The 14,864-nt window shown below is 41.3% G+C and overlaps 1 protein-coding gene across 1 annotated transcript in view; it reads left to right on the top strand.

Annotated features, from left to right (window-relative positions):
* CAB39 (calcium binding protein 39) overlaps nucleotides 1-14,864 on the top strand; it is a 40,127-nt gene continuing 25,263 nt past the window's right edge. The window contains exon 1 of the mRNA XM_057377466.1: nucleotides 1-52. The gene's annotated coding sequence lies outside the window, so the exon portion shown is untranslated. The remainder of the gene's footprint in view (nucleotides 53-14,864) is intronic.

A 14,864-nucleotide genomic window follows, 5' to 3' on the forward strand; every position in this document is an offset into this window, starting at 1 on the left:
AGCGCCGGAGCCGAGAGCCGCCACGGGCGGGCGGGGCCCGCCGGACGCACAGGTACCGGGGAGCCCGGGGGTGCGGGGGGCGAGGGCCGTGGGCATTGTCCGGCGCGGGGCCGGGCCGTGCCCTGTGGGCCGCGGGTAGCGCGGCCCGGCCGGTGCCCGCCGCGTTCCGGGCCCGTTTCTCCGCTCGGCGCTGGGAGGGACCGGCCGAGTCCTGCCGGCCTGGGCAGAGGGCAGGTCCGGGATCGCTGCCGCTGCTCCGGGGGTGCCGTGTGGCATAGACAGGCAGCTCGAGGGGAAGGGCACGGCCGGGGCTGCGCTTCCCGTGCGGCAGCGCCCCGGTCCCCGAGCTCCTCAGAGCCTGCCCCGGGAAACGATCAACGTAGAGCCGCGCACGGCTCGGGCCGGAGCGAACCGCAGCGCCCGGGCCGCTCTCGAGCAGGGCAGCGGGGCAGGGCCGGGGCCGGGGCAGCTCCCGCCGRCCACCGCTCTTTGTTGCGGCCTTGGCTGACGGAGTGGCCGGAGGTGCGGAGCCGGCACTGCCTAACGCGGCCTCTCGGGGTCCGGCTCYGAGGCCTCTTCCTACAATTGTTGTTCCTGTTGGAGCTCCGATAGGCCTCCGCAGCAGTAGCTGTGCGTGAGGGCTGCCTGTTTTCTTTGCCCCATAGATAGCTAACACAGTATGTTCTGTAGAATGAGAAAAGTTTTGTCTTTTTTTTTTCCCTGCAAATCCGTGGAATGCTATTGGTACTGAAACTAGAATGTATCCGGTTTTGGTGTTTTTAAAATTTTTTACATTTTAATTTTTGGTGAGGGATCATGTAGGTGCCCAGGATTTATTTAAAACCTATATGCTGTCTTGTGGGAATGGTGTGATTTAATTTGCATGATGAGTCAAAGATTAAATTACATGACCTAGGCTCTTCAGTTTCAGTGAGGCAAATAACAATGCGTGGAAGAACAGTTTCAGTGTAGATCAGAAATGAGGTTTGATTAACATCAAAATGTTGTAAAGTTTTGCCTGCATGTGGGTTTTTTTTAAACTTACCTGTCAGAAACTCTTAATTCAAGACCATTAGCAGTGTGGTTCATCAGTAAGTGTGTCTTCCTTTTTAGCACCTAGAACTCATGTAGTCAAAGGAAATGTAACATCCTGAGCTTGCCACCTTGGTATCGAAGCTTATAAATAATAGATTTTTGCTATTTAAAACACTCTGGGCGTTTAATTAATAGCTATTACCTGTTGATGTGGCACATGCCTTAACTGCAGAGGAAAATAAAAAGGCCACGAAATATTTTATGAAGTAGAATAAGTGTGGTACCTCTTCTGGGCTCAGAAGCAACTTGATTTTTTGTTGTTTTCAGTTGTCCTGTAGAAACTGGAACCTTATCTGATCTGTAAGTGGCATGATGGTGTCTTGGTAGGTTTCTGTCTCTCATGGGCTCACTAATGTAAGAATATTGTATTTCACAGTAGGTTCACGGTTCTCCTGTGGTGTGAGGAGCTACTGGGTCATCCAGCTAGGATAGACTTGGCTTAAATTTATTTCTATTTAATGTGGATCTCAGTGGTAGTGTGATGCCCCTGTCGTTGGGGTTTTCCTTGGTGAGACAGAAATACCTTGGGATAGGAGGAGGTCCTGTTTGGTGGTGTTGGGACCAAGCAGCATAAAGTCTTAGAATGTGAATTTGTACATATGGACTAGCATGCTGCTGAATGTTTCTGAATGCTGATAGCATTGATTTTTTTCTCTTTTCTCTATTTTGACACAGAGTTCTGAAATTTTGATGTGTTCTCCGTGCATTAATGCACGGTTGTAGGTGGGGAATTATAAAACAAGATTAATATTTTTAAAAATGTATGTATTTACAAATAAAGGAGATGAAATAAAAGCAGCAGTTGAGTAATACTTTGTGACAGTATGTCTTTGAGAGATAATTATGCTCTTCGGGTATTATCAAGCCCAGACAAATGTATATTCCCAGTGGGGTGTGATAGTATTAAAACTACACCTCTTGGAATTCCTTGATTGGTTTATTCAGGAGGGAATGGTATCTATTTTGCATTCTATCTTGGAAGCTAATGTAGCTCTTATTAATTAATGGCTGTTGGTTGAATGAAGCTTGACTGCCACCCTGAATGTGCTGCACTTGCTAGGGTTTTTTAGAGCATTTGGTGAATATGAGAATTACTGGCCAGTGTCTTCTATTCTGAATGGTTTCTTAGTTGAATTTTTGCAGATTTTTGACATGAATTGTTTGCAGCCTAATTTTTGTGTGAAATATTTCTGAAAGCTGATAATCTCTGTATGCTCTTTAGAGGCTGTAGATGCTTGCTAAAGTAATGAGTTTTTTTGGTAGAGTTTCAGAAAGGTGCTCTAATAGCGGGTGCTGCTTTGAAGCAGGGGGGAGGAAGAAGCCTRGTGGCCTTTTGAATTCCCTTCTGGCCCTGCTTTTCTGTACTTCTGACACTTTGTGATACGGTTTAATTACAAGAGCAGCTATTAAAATATGATTATCTTTGTCTAATTGGAGGCATCTTGCAGTTACCTATCAAAAATAAGATTTGAATCATCTGCTCCTTCAAAATTAATAGTTCCACAACAGCCTGCAGCTATTTATGTAAATAATGTGCAAAGCAAAAGTACGAGTTGAATATTTTTCAAATACTGTAATTTGTGCATTGTACAGTTGAAWTTTTATATATTTAACTCTCTCTTTGCCCATGTTTTCTTTCAATGCCATGCTTCTGGCACCACGAGGTGCAGAGGTGTGAGCCAGAAGGAAGCTGAATGTCTGCAGTGAGAAGGTGAAACTTTATGCTGAGATCCCTCCCCACCCCCCAAGTGCAAACACAAAGGTTAAATTAGAAGATGAGGCTGTCTTGAATTATTTTAAAGGAGTTGAGCTGGGTTGTTAAATGCACGATGGGAGTACCTAAGGCTTACACTGGTGTCATGTGAGTTTGGTCTTTCTTTAGCCTGAGCAGACTTATGTGCTTTGCTTATTGCACCTTGTGATAAAATAGCACATTCATTTGCCCCTATTTAAATACTCCTTATAAAGGCTTGAATTCAGGATTGAGCCAAACTGGAAGCAACCAAAATTTTGTGTGTTTACAGGAATAACTGTGGTCGTTCCTCAACAGCCTTGGTGGCTTCTTTTTTTTTTCAGACAGTGTTAATTTAGGAAGTAAATTGCTTAGGTTAAATAAACAACTGCAGTTTGCTTTCTAACTCTTTTGGTCTGAGTATTCTAGCTATGCTCGATATAATCAAAAGGCACTACAAAAAGTTCCTGACTGTTGACTTCAAATTTGCTAAAAGGACACAAATATTAAGCCTATCCACAAGGGCATAAAATTCTGGGRGATATTGCTGAATGTTGTAGCTAATCTTTTTGTTTACTGATAATCTGCTACTTGTAGTTAAGTTCTAAGTTCCTTTCTAAAGATCCGTTGGCTCTGTAATCCTTCTCTCCCCGTCAAACACTCAGAGAATTCATCACCAAAAAGTTAAATTTASCAATACAGTTCGAAAATTGGCAAGTTATAATTAGTCAGGAGCTGTAGTATTAGTGTAAGATGTTTTTCTAAGGTCACAAACRTCTTTGGATGAAGATATTTATGAGTTATTACTTAGATGTTAAAAGCACTGGATGTTTTAAAACATTCAGGTATACTGCCAAGTGTGGGAAATGGCTGCATCAGTGAAAAATTACTCTGTGCTGCTTTTGATCCTTGCCCTGTTGTGTATTTTTTTAATCAGTCTTTATTGATAASAAATTGTTTTTTCTTACTGAGAGAATGTAACTATGAGTTTAACTGCAAGATTTGAAACATGAGACTTTAAAATAGCTAAGATAGAACTTGGCTATAAATTAAATTAGAATTAATTTGTCAGCTTTTTGGGGAGTTGAATGTGTGCGACTGTGAGAACAGTACTTATGTTCAGTCACTCATGTGTGAAATGCCTTATCTCCTTTGAAGTTTATCTGTGTTAAAACATAGAAAGAAAAAAATGGAGAAGTGTTTCCAGAAATGCGGAATGTATGATCTTTTTCTGACTGCTAGAGCTGCCCAGACCAATAGTTTGACAAYTGAAGAAATACCTTTCTGAAAAGTTGTCATTTTTTTATTTACTGGCTTTTGAGTAAAGCATGGCAGTGCATAGAAATGRGAAAAAAGAAAGCACAGAGGGTTGTTGAAGATTCTTCTGACACGCCCAGCCTGCTCTTGCATCCAGTCTGTTCGACTTTCTCTGTCATTTTCTCTTTACTTTCCTGGCCRAGAGTACACCTGGGAAGCCTCCCATGGATGGATACGTTTTTTCCAAATATTCATTCAGARCTGCACCAGTTTCTCAGCTCATCTGCTGAGGAGCTCGCTTTGTAAAAAAGTCTGTAGACATGGAGTTAYCGGTGACACCTTGTATGGAGTGGTAGATGTGTGTGCTGATCACACACATTCAGAGCATCCTGCTGCAGTGAGGGCTCTGAGCTCTTCCTCTGGGTAAGYGGTTTCAGGCAKTTTTGCTACAGTTGTAGAAATGAGRCAAAAGTTATTTGTGTCATTRTATTTTAATTTTGACTGTTATGTGAAGTTACTGCTCTGGCAGATGATCTACTCCTTTTAATAGATGTCAGACATTTTTTTGTTTGTTTGATGTATTGTAATGGTTTATAAAATTAACCACTATGTAACATTATGACTTTATTGAATACCATGTATGGACAAAGTATAGGCAAAAGCAAAGTCTGTTCATAGAGGTGTAAAATTTTAGTAAAGACAATGTGGGGGGGTTTATTCTAAGAGACCTTGGTGATGCAAACATGCACTGAGTGTAACATGGTGATGCCTGAGAAGTCTCCCACGTAGTTTATGAATGCATGGTTCTTCTAACCTGTCACACCTGCTATTCAAGTCCTAAGTTTCTTCTGACTGGAGTTTGGTAGTGATGGAGAAACTTCTCAGGAGAATTTAAAGAGATGCCTTGGAGGAGGTCATTTGAGGTACAGTTCTTGATAAAGGCTTTGTATATTAGACAAATGTTGAGAAAGTAAAGTGAATCTCTCAAAAATTAGCAAATACCCAGAATCTCAGTTTGCTTATACTGGTTTGGTACAGAAGGTTTATGTGATTGTTACCAGATAGTTTCATCTCAGTGCACATACATCCTTTGCATGAGCTTGTTTAGTTGCAATGTGTCCTGCTTACTGCATAAAACAGTTCTCAGAAGACAGGAGGATCCAGGTCTTGGGTTCACAGATACTAATGACATTATGTTTCACTGTGTTCTTCAGCAGCATGGTGCTTCTCCCCCATTTTTGCAGGGAATGATGCTTAAGCACAGAGAATTTCCTCCTGAGTGTGTAGTGTGTGTTGTCTGATGGGCCACTTGAGAAACACAGACTTCCCAACTTCTTTCCAGTGACACCCATTTGTGATGTGAAATTCAGTTGCCTAAACATAGACACCTGGTTTTACTTTAGGTACTGCAAGGCACCTGCCCTGGACAGTAGGAGGTTTGTGATTTTGTGGAAGGGCAGTTGGAGACCTGCTGTGCTCTTCCAGTGCATTCACAGCAACATTTGTCATCCAGGCACCTGAACTGTGCTGTGATCTTGGTTGTGAGCCTTGGAATCTCATTTTGTGTTCCCAGAAGAGGATGAACGCTCAGGAGATGACCACCTGTTAGGTTAGGCACYTGTGTTGCCTAATGAGAAAGGAAGATTTGGGATAGAATTGTGCTGCCCAAGGCAGTACTTGGRAGTCTTGTCTGAGGGACCAGGTTTTGCTGTCACCTGCCTTGTTGCCTGCTTTCCAGYTTTAAAAAAGGGAAAGCTCCTATAAAAATTTTGCCCTTTTTTGTAGTCTGGTAGTTTGTCAGTAGAATGAATGAAAGCTTCTCTTAAAAAAGTACAGCTGAGGAAAACTAAAATAATCAAGTTTATTGGAAAACCTTAAATCTTGAAAGAGTTGGATGTTGTACTTGAGGGTTCCAATATGAACCTGAGAAGTTCAGGTTGTCCTAAAAGCAAACACAAGCTCCMGTCAGGAGGTTTTTCAGTCTTTTTCCTTGCATTGCAGGGGTAATGATTGACAGCAAAGACAGCTTCTTGAAAATAGTCTGTTGGCTAAACAAGTGCTGTTCTGGAGGTGATTATTTAGATTTGTAATCTCTAAGAAAAGCATTGGATTGACTCATCAGAATTGACTAACATAGTTCCGTTTTATGTCTGTAATTGACATTGAGCAATATCCAAACTCTGCTAACTCTGTAATAGGGTGGAGCTGGAGTAAACAGTTTTCCTCTTAGGARCTGCATCCATTCACAGATCATTTTGGGCAGAGTCCTGGCATAGCTGTGCTGTCTGACTGGTGTTACCCTTAATTCATGTGTTATGGTGACGGGTTTAACATCGTTAGATCCAGAAGAGCTCTTCATTACAGGGTTATGGAATATTTTCCCRAAATATCACAAAAACTTCAGGGCATTTGTGTGTGATGACAAACTTATGAATGTATTTAAGTTTTAAATTCTGTGAGAGAATTGCACATCAATTTTCTGCATTTTTTTAACCTGGGAAGACCAAACAGCCTTCAATTCCCCAGCCTCTTAATTTTTAGTTTGCTTGTAGTTATTCCTTCCAACATGTATATACTTTTTTTCCTCTCTGAAAGAGAAATTAACTGTTTAATGAGCTTTTATTCTTCTTTGGGAACTTACCTTATATGTGTGTGTAGATATGTAAAAATAAAAATATGCTAACAGCCATAGAGGCCTGGATTTATAGTTTACATCCAACAAAGATGGATTAGTTTGATGCTGACCATGCAAGACTCTTTGCTTCCCTTAGGAATTGCACTGCATAAGGTCTCAGAGTTGCTGGAGTGGAGTCTGAAGAGTAGTTCTGCTCTCCCTTTAGTGCTGGYAGTCAATTGGGTTTGTGCAGGTTGAGGACTTAACAGTATCAARTCTAGGAAGAAATGTCAAATCTGTGTTTCAGAAGTAGCTGTTGTTGAGCTCTTTAACGAACAAGGAGAACAATTGTTGGCCAGAAATACAGAAGCTTTTCTCTGTAAATAGGCTATTTTTAACTTTCAGAATTACTAACAAGCATTGAGAAATGGTAGGAAGTGCAACAGAGGTTTCTACACCTTGTCACTTGTATTCATTATGGTACTCTAACTTKCAGTGTTGCGGATTGATGCCTCTGAGGTTTGTACCAAAACTCRGAAAATCCAGAGTTTGACCAAGTCCCTAAATTAGACAGCCAAGCTAAATTAATTTTAAAAGGACTGTAAAGGGAAAATTAAAATGTATTTTAGGAGTGAAAGGAGATAGTTTGAAAATCCATAAAGTAGTGTCTTCCACACGGTTTAATTTAAATCTTGTTTGACTTAGTAGAGAATAATTATTTTAATAGATTTTAATACATCTGAATTCTGTGAAATCCCATTATTTACTTCTGTTTCTAATGGATGGTTGGTCAGATTCCAAAATTTTCACTGCATGCCTTTTATTTTTGTAATTTTCAGGGAACGTAAAGGTTCCATTACAGTTTATCGGCTGCATMACAAGCGGTGAGGGAGGAAATTCTCCCCCTCTGCTGTGCACTCATGACACCCCACCTGCAGTGTTGCATCCACCTCTGGGGCACCCAGCATAAGATGATGTGGRCCTGCTGGGGAGAGTTCAGAGGAGGCCCCACGATGGTCAGAGGGTGGTGCACATCTCCTGTGAGGACAGGCAGAGAGAGCTGGGGATGTTYATTTGTGGGTGTCACATCCTGGGTAATGCTCAAAGCCACGTTGGATGGGGCTCTGAGCAACCTGGTKTAGTTCCCTTTTAACACAAATCATTCTGTGATTCTGTTGGTATCTTACAGAATTCATGACCAACWGTACATTTTGACTGCAGTCAAAGCTTTAGATTACAGTTTTAAACCAGTCTTGTGAAAGCATAACCTTACTTTCTCCTTAAATTTAGCATAAGTTGATTASTTTTAGTGCTAAAAATAGAACTGCACTATTGATTTTTTTTGAGAATTATGGCTTCCTTTGGCTCACTGTCGCAATTAAAAGAAATCTTCTGGCATAGAAAAGAGGCTTTAAAAAAAAGTTTTTTAATAACTTTGGAGTTTACTGAGAATGTGAATTTTGAATTCTTGATTATTTGATTGGTTGATTTAAGAGCTCTTGTTTGATTGAAGCCTCTTAGTGATATAGAAAGTGATGACATTGTGCTGTTRTAAACTCCTATTTAAGTATTTTTATAATCTCTAATTAAATAAAATTATGTTAAACAGGTACACCAATTAATAATTTTAAGGCTTGTGAGTTTTTTGTTTCATTTTTCTACATAGCCCTAAGGATACTGGCAGGATACTGACATAGCTAAAATAAATAAAAATGCACAGTGTTAGGAGTATAGGTATCAGCTAGAATGCAAGCATTTCCTTCTGAGTTTGGTGGAAATTAGAAGCCCTACTGTCATTCAGAATGTTTTTTCACACATTTTAGATATGATGTGTGACCATTCCTTGGTTAAACTYGTAGAGGTGGAAACCTCTTGTAGTGCTCAAGTTTCTCTAGGTAGCATTGCTCAGTAATTGCATTAGAAGAAAATTGGGATCTCCTATTTTAGTATTGYGAAACATTTCAATAGTTCCGTTTTCCAGTCCAGCTCTTTTTAGCAGATTAGATAAGGGAACTGTCCCTCCGAGGTGCTTCCCACCACTGACCTAAATTAGTCACTTCTTGTTCCAAACCTTGTTTCTCACTTGCTGTCTGTAGGCAGGTATCTCAGCCAGCTCTTCCTTCGTGGGCTTGTCCATGTGTTTGAGGAGAGGTGCTGACTCCTGTATCGGATATAAAAACAGTGCTGGTTTCGGTTACATTTTGTGAACCCTTGGGGCTCTTCTGCCTTGGAGAGTCAAATCTAACAACAGCTATTGTGAGCTGCTTTGATGTCAAATCAGCTGGGAAGGCTTTCTTTTGGAAAGGTATCTTTCTGCTGTGGTATTCCCTCTAGCCTCCTTTTTCTTTAAATGCAAAATTGCTTTTTGAAACTCTTGGTCAACTTGTCTTAGACTAGCAAGCAGGAGCTGTAAGGTATATCTTGTGAGTTTTGGCTGGAATAAATTTAAATGTTAAACTTTATATGAAGACTTTCAACCTGCCTGTCCCGAGGTTGTTATTTTCCTGTATTTGTTACTCTGATGGAAGCAGGGAAGTTTGCTTAGTTAGCATGATGGGCTCTATGTGGAAAGAGAACTCATGTACCCCAAAAAGAGAAAGGCAGATGAAAAGTAGCATGTATCAACATACCTGATAGATCATCACAGACATCTGACACATTGTTTATGTTCTATGTTCATTTAATATACAATAACTTTGAGTAACTGAAACTCTCTAGTGGTGTCAGGAGGGGAAAGGATTTTGACGTGGGTTTCTCAGGAATATCTGGCTTTTCTGAGTGTGTATGCTGAAGTATCCTGCTGTAACATAGATCTTTGGACTGGTGTCTTGTGAGTCATCAGAAGGACGCTTAATTAGGTTGCCATGGGAAGAGCTTGAGCACATTTTAGGAGCAGTCTGGATCATTCCCCCTTTTGATTCCTGTGCTGCAGAGCATTTCATAACATGGAGTTCCTGGGTTAGCTGAAACTCTTCTCCCTCTGCCTCAAAATCTACCAAAGGAAAATACAATGGCATGGTGTTAAATGTTATGACTCTCACCTCATCTCTCCTGAAAGTCTGTGTCTWGGATAGTTCTCCTGACGCTGGGATGCATCATCTCTGCCCTTAAATATATCTTTCTATGYTCTGTGATCTGCCTTGCCCCAAAGGAACACCCCTATCATGGCAGCTGAGATGTGGTGTGGCTTATGTATCAGGAATTGAATCCATTAGTGACTTCGAAGATTTAGAGCAAACATTTGAACTGGCAGAAGAAAGAGAGGTGATTTAGGGGAACTGTGTAAAGGACACGTTTTACAGCCACTTTAGGCATATTGTGATGTTGAAATTATTTTATGTGAAATTTCTGTATTGCCCTGGCTTATTCTTTTCTTGGGAGAATAGAGTGAATTATCCTTTAAGGTCTGGGGGTATTTGCTTGCTTGTTTATTATCTTGGCACTAAATTTGATCATCAGTTCAGTAATGCTTTGTCATTTAGTTGAAAAGGGAATAAAGTTTAATCATAGAATCATTTAATGGTTTGAGTTGAGAAGGACCTTAAAGACTGTCCWGCCTSACTCTCCCTGCCATGGGCAGGGACACCTTTCATAGAMCAGATTGCTCAAAGCCACATCAAGCCTGGCCTTGGGACACCTCCAGGGATGGGGCAGCCACAGCTTCTCTGGGCACCCTGTGCCAGGGCCTCCCCATCTTCATGGGGAAGAATTATTTCCTACTGTCTAATCTAACCCTGACTGTTTCAGTTTGAAGCCATTCTCCCTCGTCAAAAGCCCTTTTCCAGCTCTCTTGTAGCCCCTTTGGGCACTGGAAGTGGCCTTGAGGTCTCCCCAGAGCCTTCTCTTCTCTTGGCTGAACACCCCCAGCTCTCTCTGCGTGTCTCCACTGCAGAGGTGCTTCAGCCCTCTGATCATCTTTATGGCCTCCTCTGGACTCTYTCCAGCAGGTCCATGTTCTTCATTTGCTAGGGGCCCCAGAGCTGGGTGCAGCACTGCAGGTGGGGTCCCACCAGGATGGRCTAGAGGGGCAGAATCCCCTCCCTCACCCTGCTAGCCACACTGCTTGTGATGTGGTCCAGGACATGGAGGGGCTTTCTGGGCTACAGTGCACATTGCCATGTCATGTTGAGCTTCTCATCAGTCACCACGCCAGGTCCTTTTGGCCAGGGATACTCTCAATCCAGTATTTGTGCTCAGGATTGCCCTGTCCCACATGTAGGACCTTGCAGCTGGCCTTGTTGAGCTTCACAAGGTATCMATGGATCCACCTCACACTTGTCCAGACCCCTGTGGATGGCATCCCTTCCCTCTAGTGTGTTGGCTGTACCACACAGCCTGATGTGCTCAGCAAACCTTGCTGAGGTTGTGCTCAATCCAACTAACTGTCCATGTTGCTAACATACATCTCACCAGTGCCAGTCCAGTTGTGACCCCTGAGAAACACCACTCATTGTGGGGGATAATACATTATCAAAGTATGGTCCCTTTCCTGAACTCCTGACAGTTTTATTCAGGCTGGATATCAACCAGCTGCTTCTCATGAGTTAATTTCTTGCAACTACTCTGGTGTCTTGGTGGCAATGAGATGTGTATCTGAGTATCGCAGATGTGTTGTGACCTGTAATGCATTGATTTTTTTTTTCTTTAGTCATTCAAGTGATGCCCATGAACTTAGTTCTTGATCTTGAGTAATCAGTGGAAAAGTTTCTCCTGGCTAGCCTCTGACTCCTGCTCTCTRTGATGTTTTTGCATTTGCCACATTGTCCTTGTTACAGCATACTCGAGAGGAAGCAGGGAGTTTTGTCTGAACATGAGCTGTGTGAAAGTTCTGTACTAAAAGGTACCTCCTCACAGCTAACTTGGGAAAATTGGACACTTGATTGATGTTGTTCTGATGCTGGCTGGCAGTGTGAAGGAAAGAGCTCTCTTTATGAAGGTACTTAACCAGTAAAGCCCTAGCACAGTTGCAGTTATGGTCAGAGGTTGTGTTTTTTACTAATCTAAGCTGCATCTGCACTAGTTGGATTTGCCAGCAGAGCTGTGTCAGTAAACCCTTTGTATTGTCATCAAAACTGTGTTTTAAGTACCAGGGACCATGGCAAAAAAAAAAATAGTGTGACAGAGAATTCATCAGATGGATAATGACCTATGGATCAGCTCAGATATTATCTGTAGTTCAGCTCCTAGTACTACATAGGAGATAATCTAAGGGAAAATGCCCTGAACAACTCTTTTCCTTTACTGAATGAGGATGTAATGAACATAGGGAAAAAATTCCCAGTAATGGCATCATGATTCCCAGTTGTTTGTTGATTGACTTCTCCGGCTTTCTCTGTGATCAGTACATGACTCCCATAGGTTATTTGCCAGGAACTCCCTTTAGTAGAGGAGATCTRTAATCAGTGGATCATGCACCAAATTGTCTTGGTTTCATGTAGCAAGAATCAGTTTGGATTCATGAGAGTTGATTKCCAATAATTTACGTTTTAATCTTTGTCTCACACTACTGAGATCTCACAGTAGAGGTAACATTGGCAGAATTGAGGAGCCAGCTGTGGTCTCAGTCTCTGAGGAGTATGGCCAGCTCTTTGTAGTGCAGCTTGCTGTGCCTGTTGGGTTTGAGTTTCAGTCCTAGTTCTGCCAAGCTGATGCACAAAAGTGAACCTAGAGTCGTTAAGCTATGCTTGATTGCGTGTCATCCCGGCTGGTTTGTAAAGCTTGTGGGACTGAGGTGACCTGTACAGTAGTCTTAACATAAAGAGTCTTTAATTGTGAGCTCCCAGATGGATTATTTTGGAAGGGAAGCCTTCACGCATAGATTGTGTCAAAGCAGAAATGGATGGAGTTTCATTGCATGCTGCCTATGGCAGGGGCCAGTAGTAATCACTGTGGGAAGGGGGATACTCCTTGATACGGCTTCCCTGTTGCTAAGTCAGTGTTTGAGTTGTGTCAAGGTCACTGTTTTACAGCTCATAATCTTAAGGCTTTAATATTGGTCATTCTTTAATTGATCTTATTCTTTTGTAGGTTACGTTTATTAAAGATCTGTTAATCTTCAGGTAAATTAGATGAAGAGCTACATTGTGTTGAACTTCAATAAACTTAGGTTGAGCCTTAGAAGTTTCTAGCAGCCCACATATTATGGTTTCCAAAGAAAGTAAAGAAACCATTGGAAAAATATTGTTGAATTTCTTTAAAGTTAGTTTTAGAAGTAATACTATGCCACAGTTCTTACTGAATTTTTATTTGGGTAAATATTTTATTAATTTTGTGAGGTTTTTCCCTAGCTTTAGTATTTGTGCTACTAGAGAATGGCTTTATTGAGTGTAGATTTTTGTTTGAGAGAATATTCTCTAAAGAGAATTGTGCCTTAGAGGATTGTGGCTGGAGCAATCCCAGACCCATTCTTGCAGTTCAATTGTTCTCAACTTCTGTTCAAAACAAAACGCCCCAAAAGCGCACATGTGCTTCCCTTGTGCTGGTGCTTGGGATTCTCATCCTCCTTCCTTACGTAACCRACTCGTGTCTGAAGTGATCTGTTTTCCCCCTGCCCATCACAACAGCTTTCTGGTTCAGGCTAAATGCTGGAGTTGTGGTGCTCGTGGGATTTCCTGTCCTTCACCTGGGTGGTTTCTCATAGTCAGACAGCCAACTTGAGTTATTGGAATGTKTGAGCTCTAGACCATATTGCATGATGTGAAAAAAATCAGAAATTAAACTGCAATGTCCTTTTGCCTCCACTTTTGCCACTACTTCACTCTCAGAATTGGTCTGTAGATGTATATTAGAAAAGTGGTRCAAAGAAAACCCCTGGAAAAGAATRGGAGTAATATATACCAAGGAATAGAAATAGTTTTAAARGAGACTCTTGCTTTGCATTTTTGCTTCCAAGGGTAGGTACAATGACAYGTACAGAATTGCAGCATTTTTTGTCATGTAACAAATATTCTGGGGTTTGTGATGATGCAGTACGGGCAACGGAGCCAGCAGGGGGTTGTCTGTAATACCAGGTTATGAGAAAATTATTTCAGCTTCTACTTGGGCAGAARTGGGCAGAAGTGGGTCTGACAACTTTTCTTGAAGCTTCAGGTAGGTTCTCTGTTTTTTTATGCAGTGTGCTAGAGGTGGTAGTTGCTTTTTGTGGTGACATTTAGGATTATTATTATTATTTAAAAAATAATACTTAACAAGGACTGGGTGAGGCATTTACATGCCTGTCTGTGTACCATGTTGCAGTGTAGCAGTAAGGTTTGTGGGGAAATGGATGGGTGGGGTAACTCTAAACAGTACACCAGGGAAAGAAGCTGAGTCATAAGATTTCCTTGAACATGGAGACAGGGCTGGGATCTCAGATTCTAAGCATTAGWATTAACAAGCTTTTCTGCTTATGCTGGATCTCTGAAGCCCCTTAAAAGCAGCAGTAGTATTTAAAATCAGTTTCTAATTAATGTTTCTGTAGCTGGGWGTTAAACTGCAATGAATATCGTAATATTCAAGTCACAAAGTATAATAYAGTTTTAGGAGGCTGCAGAGAGTTAGTGGAGCCTAATGGCAGTAGCTGCCCTTCTCTTTGTCCAGTGTRGTGCAGGTGTCTGCTGGAGAAGTAGGCTCTTGAAGAGGCAGAAGGATCAGTAAATTAATTGAATGGCAAGAGAAAAGCCTGCTTACTGAAAGAAATCAGCTGGCATTTGGTGCTAATGAAACAAGCAGGGCTGTGAACTGCCYGGGATTTAATTGCTTTGAATTTTTCAAAAAGTCATAAGCTATCTCACATTCTTAATTTAATTTTAATGTAGAAATTTATTTTGCCATTTTACCCTTCTTTCCTGAATCCATTGAATTAATTCTTTTGTTCACTTTACTGTTCTTCTGTGTTACAGGAGGGAATGTTTTTCGTTTTGTTTTTTTTTTCATTTTTCCCTGAATTAAATTGCCATTTTTTAAAGAGGAGATTTTTTTCATTTTAATCTTTAAGTGGGTCACACCACAAATAATTCTGTGATGCAGAGTTKTGAAACTGCTTTTGAATCACATTAAAGCTTTTGTGTGCTGCCAACTTGATAGAACAAGTTAATAGTGAATTTTAAGAAAGATGCTAGTGTTCAGTGGTGGGTGGGACATGCCAAGTATGAGATGAACATGCCTGTCTTTCAAGAAAACTTGTAT

Source organism: Malurus melanocephalus, unplaced genomic scaffold (assembly GCF_030028575.1).
Source record: "Malurus melanocephalus ecotype Western Australia unplaced genomic scaffold, MMel_1.1 scaffold_317, whole genome shotgun sequence".
Lineage (NCBI taxonomy): Eukaryota > Metazoa > Chordata > Aves > Passeriformes > Maluridae > Malurus > Malurus melanocephalus.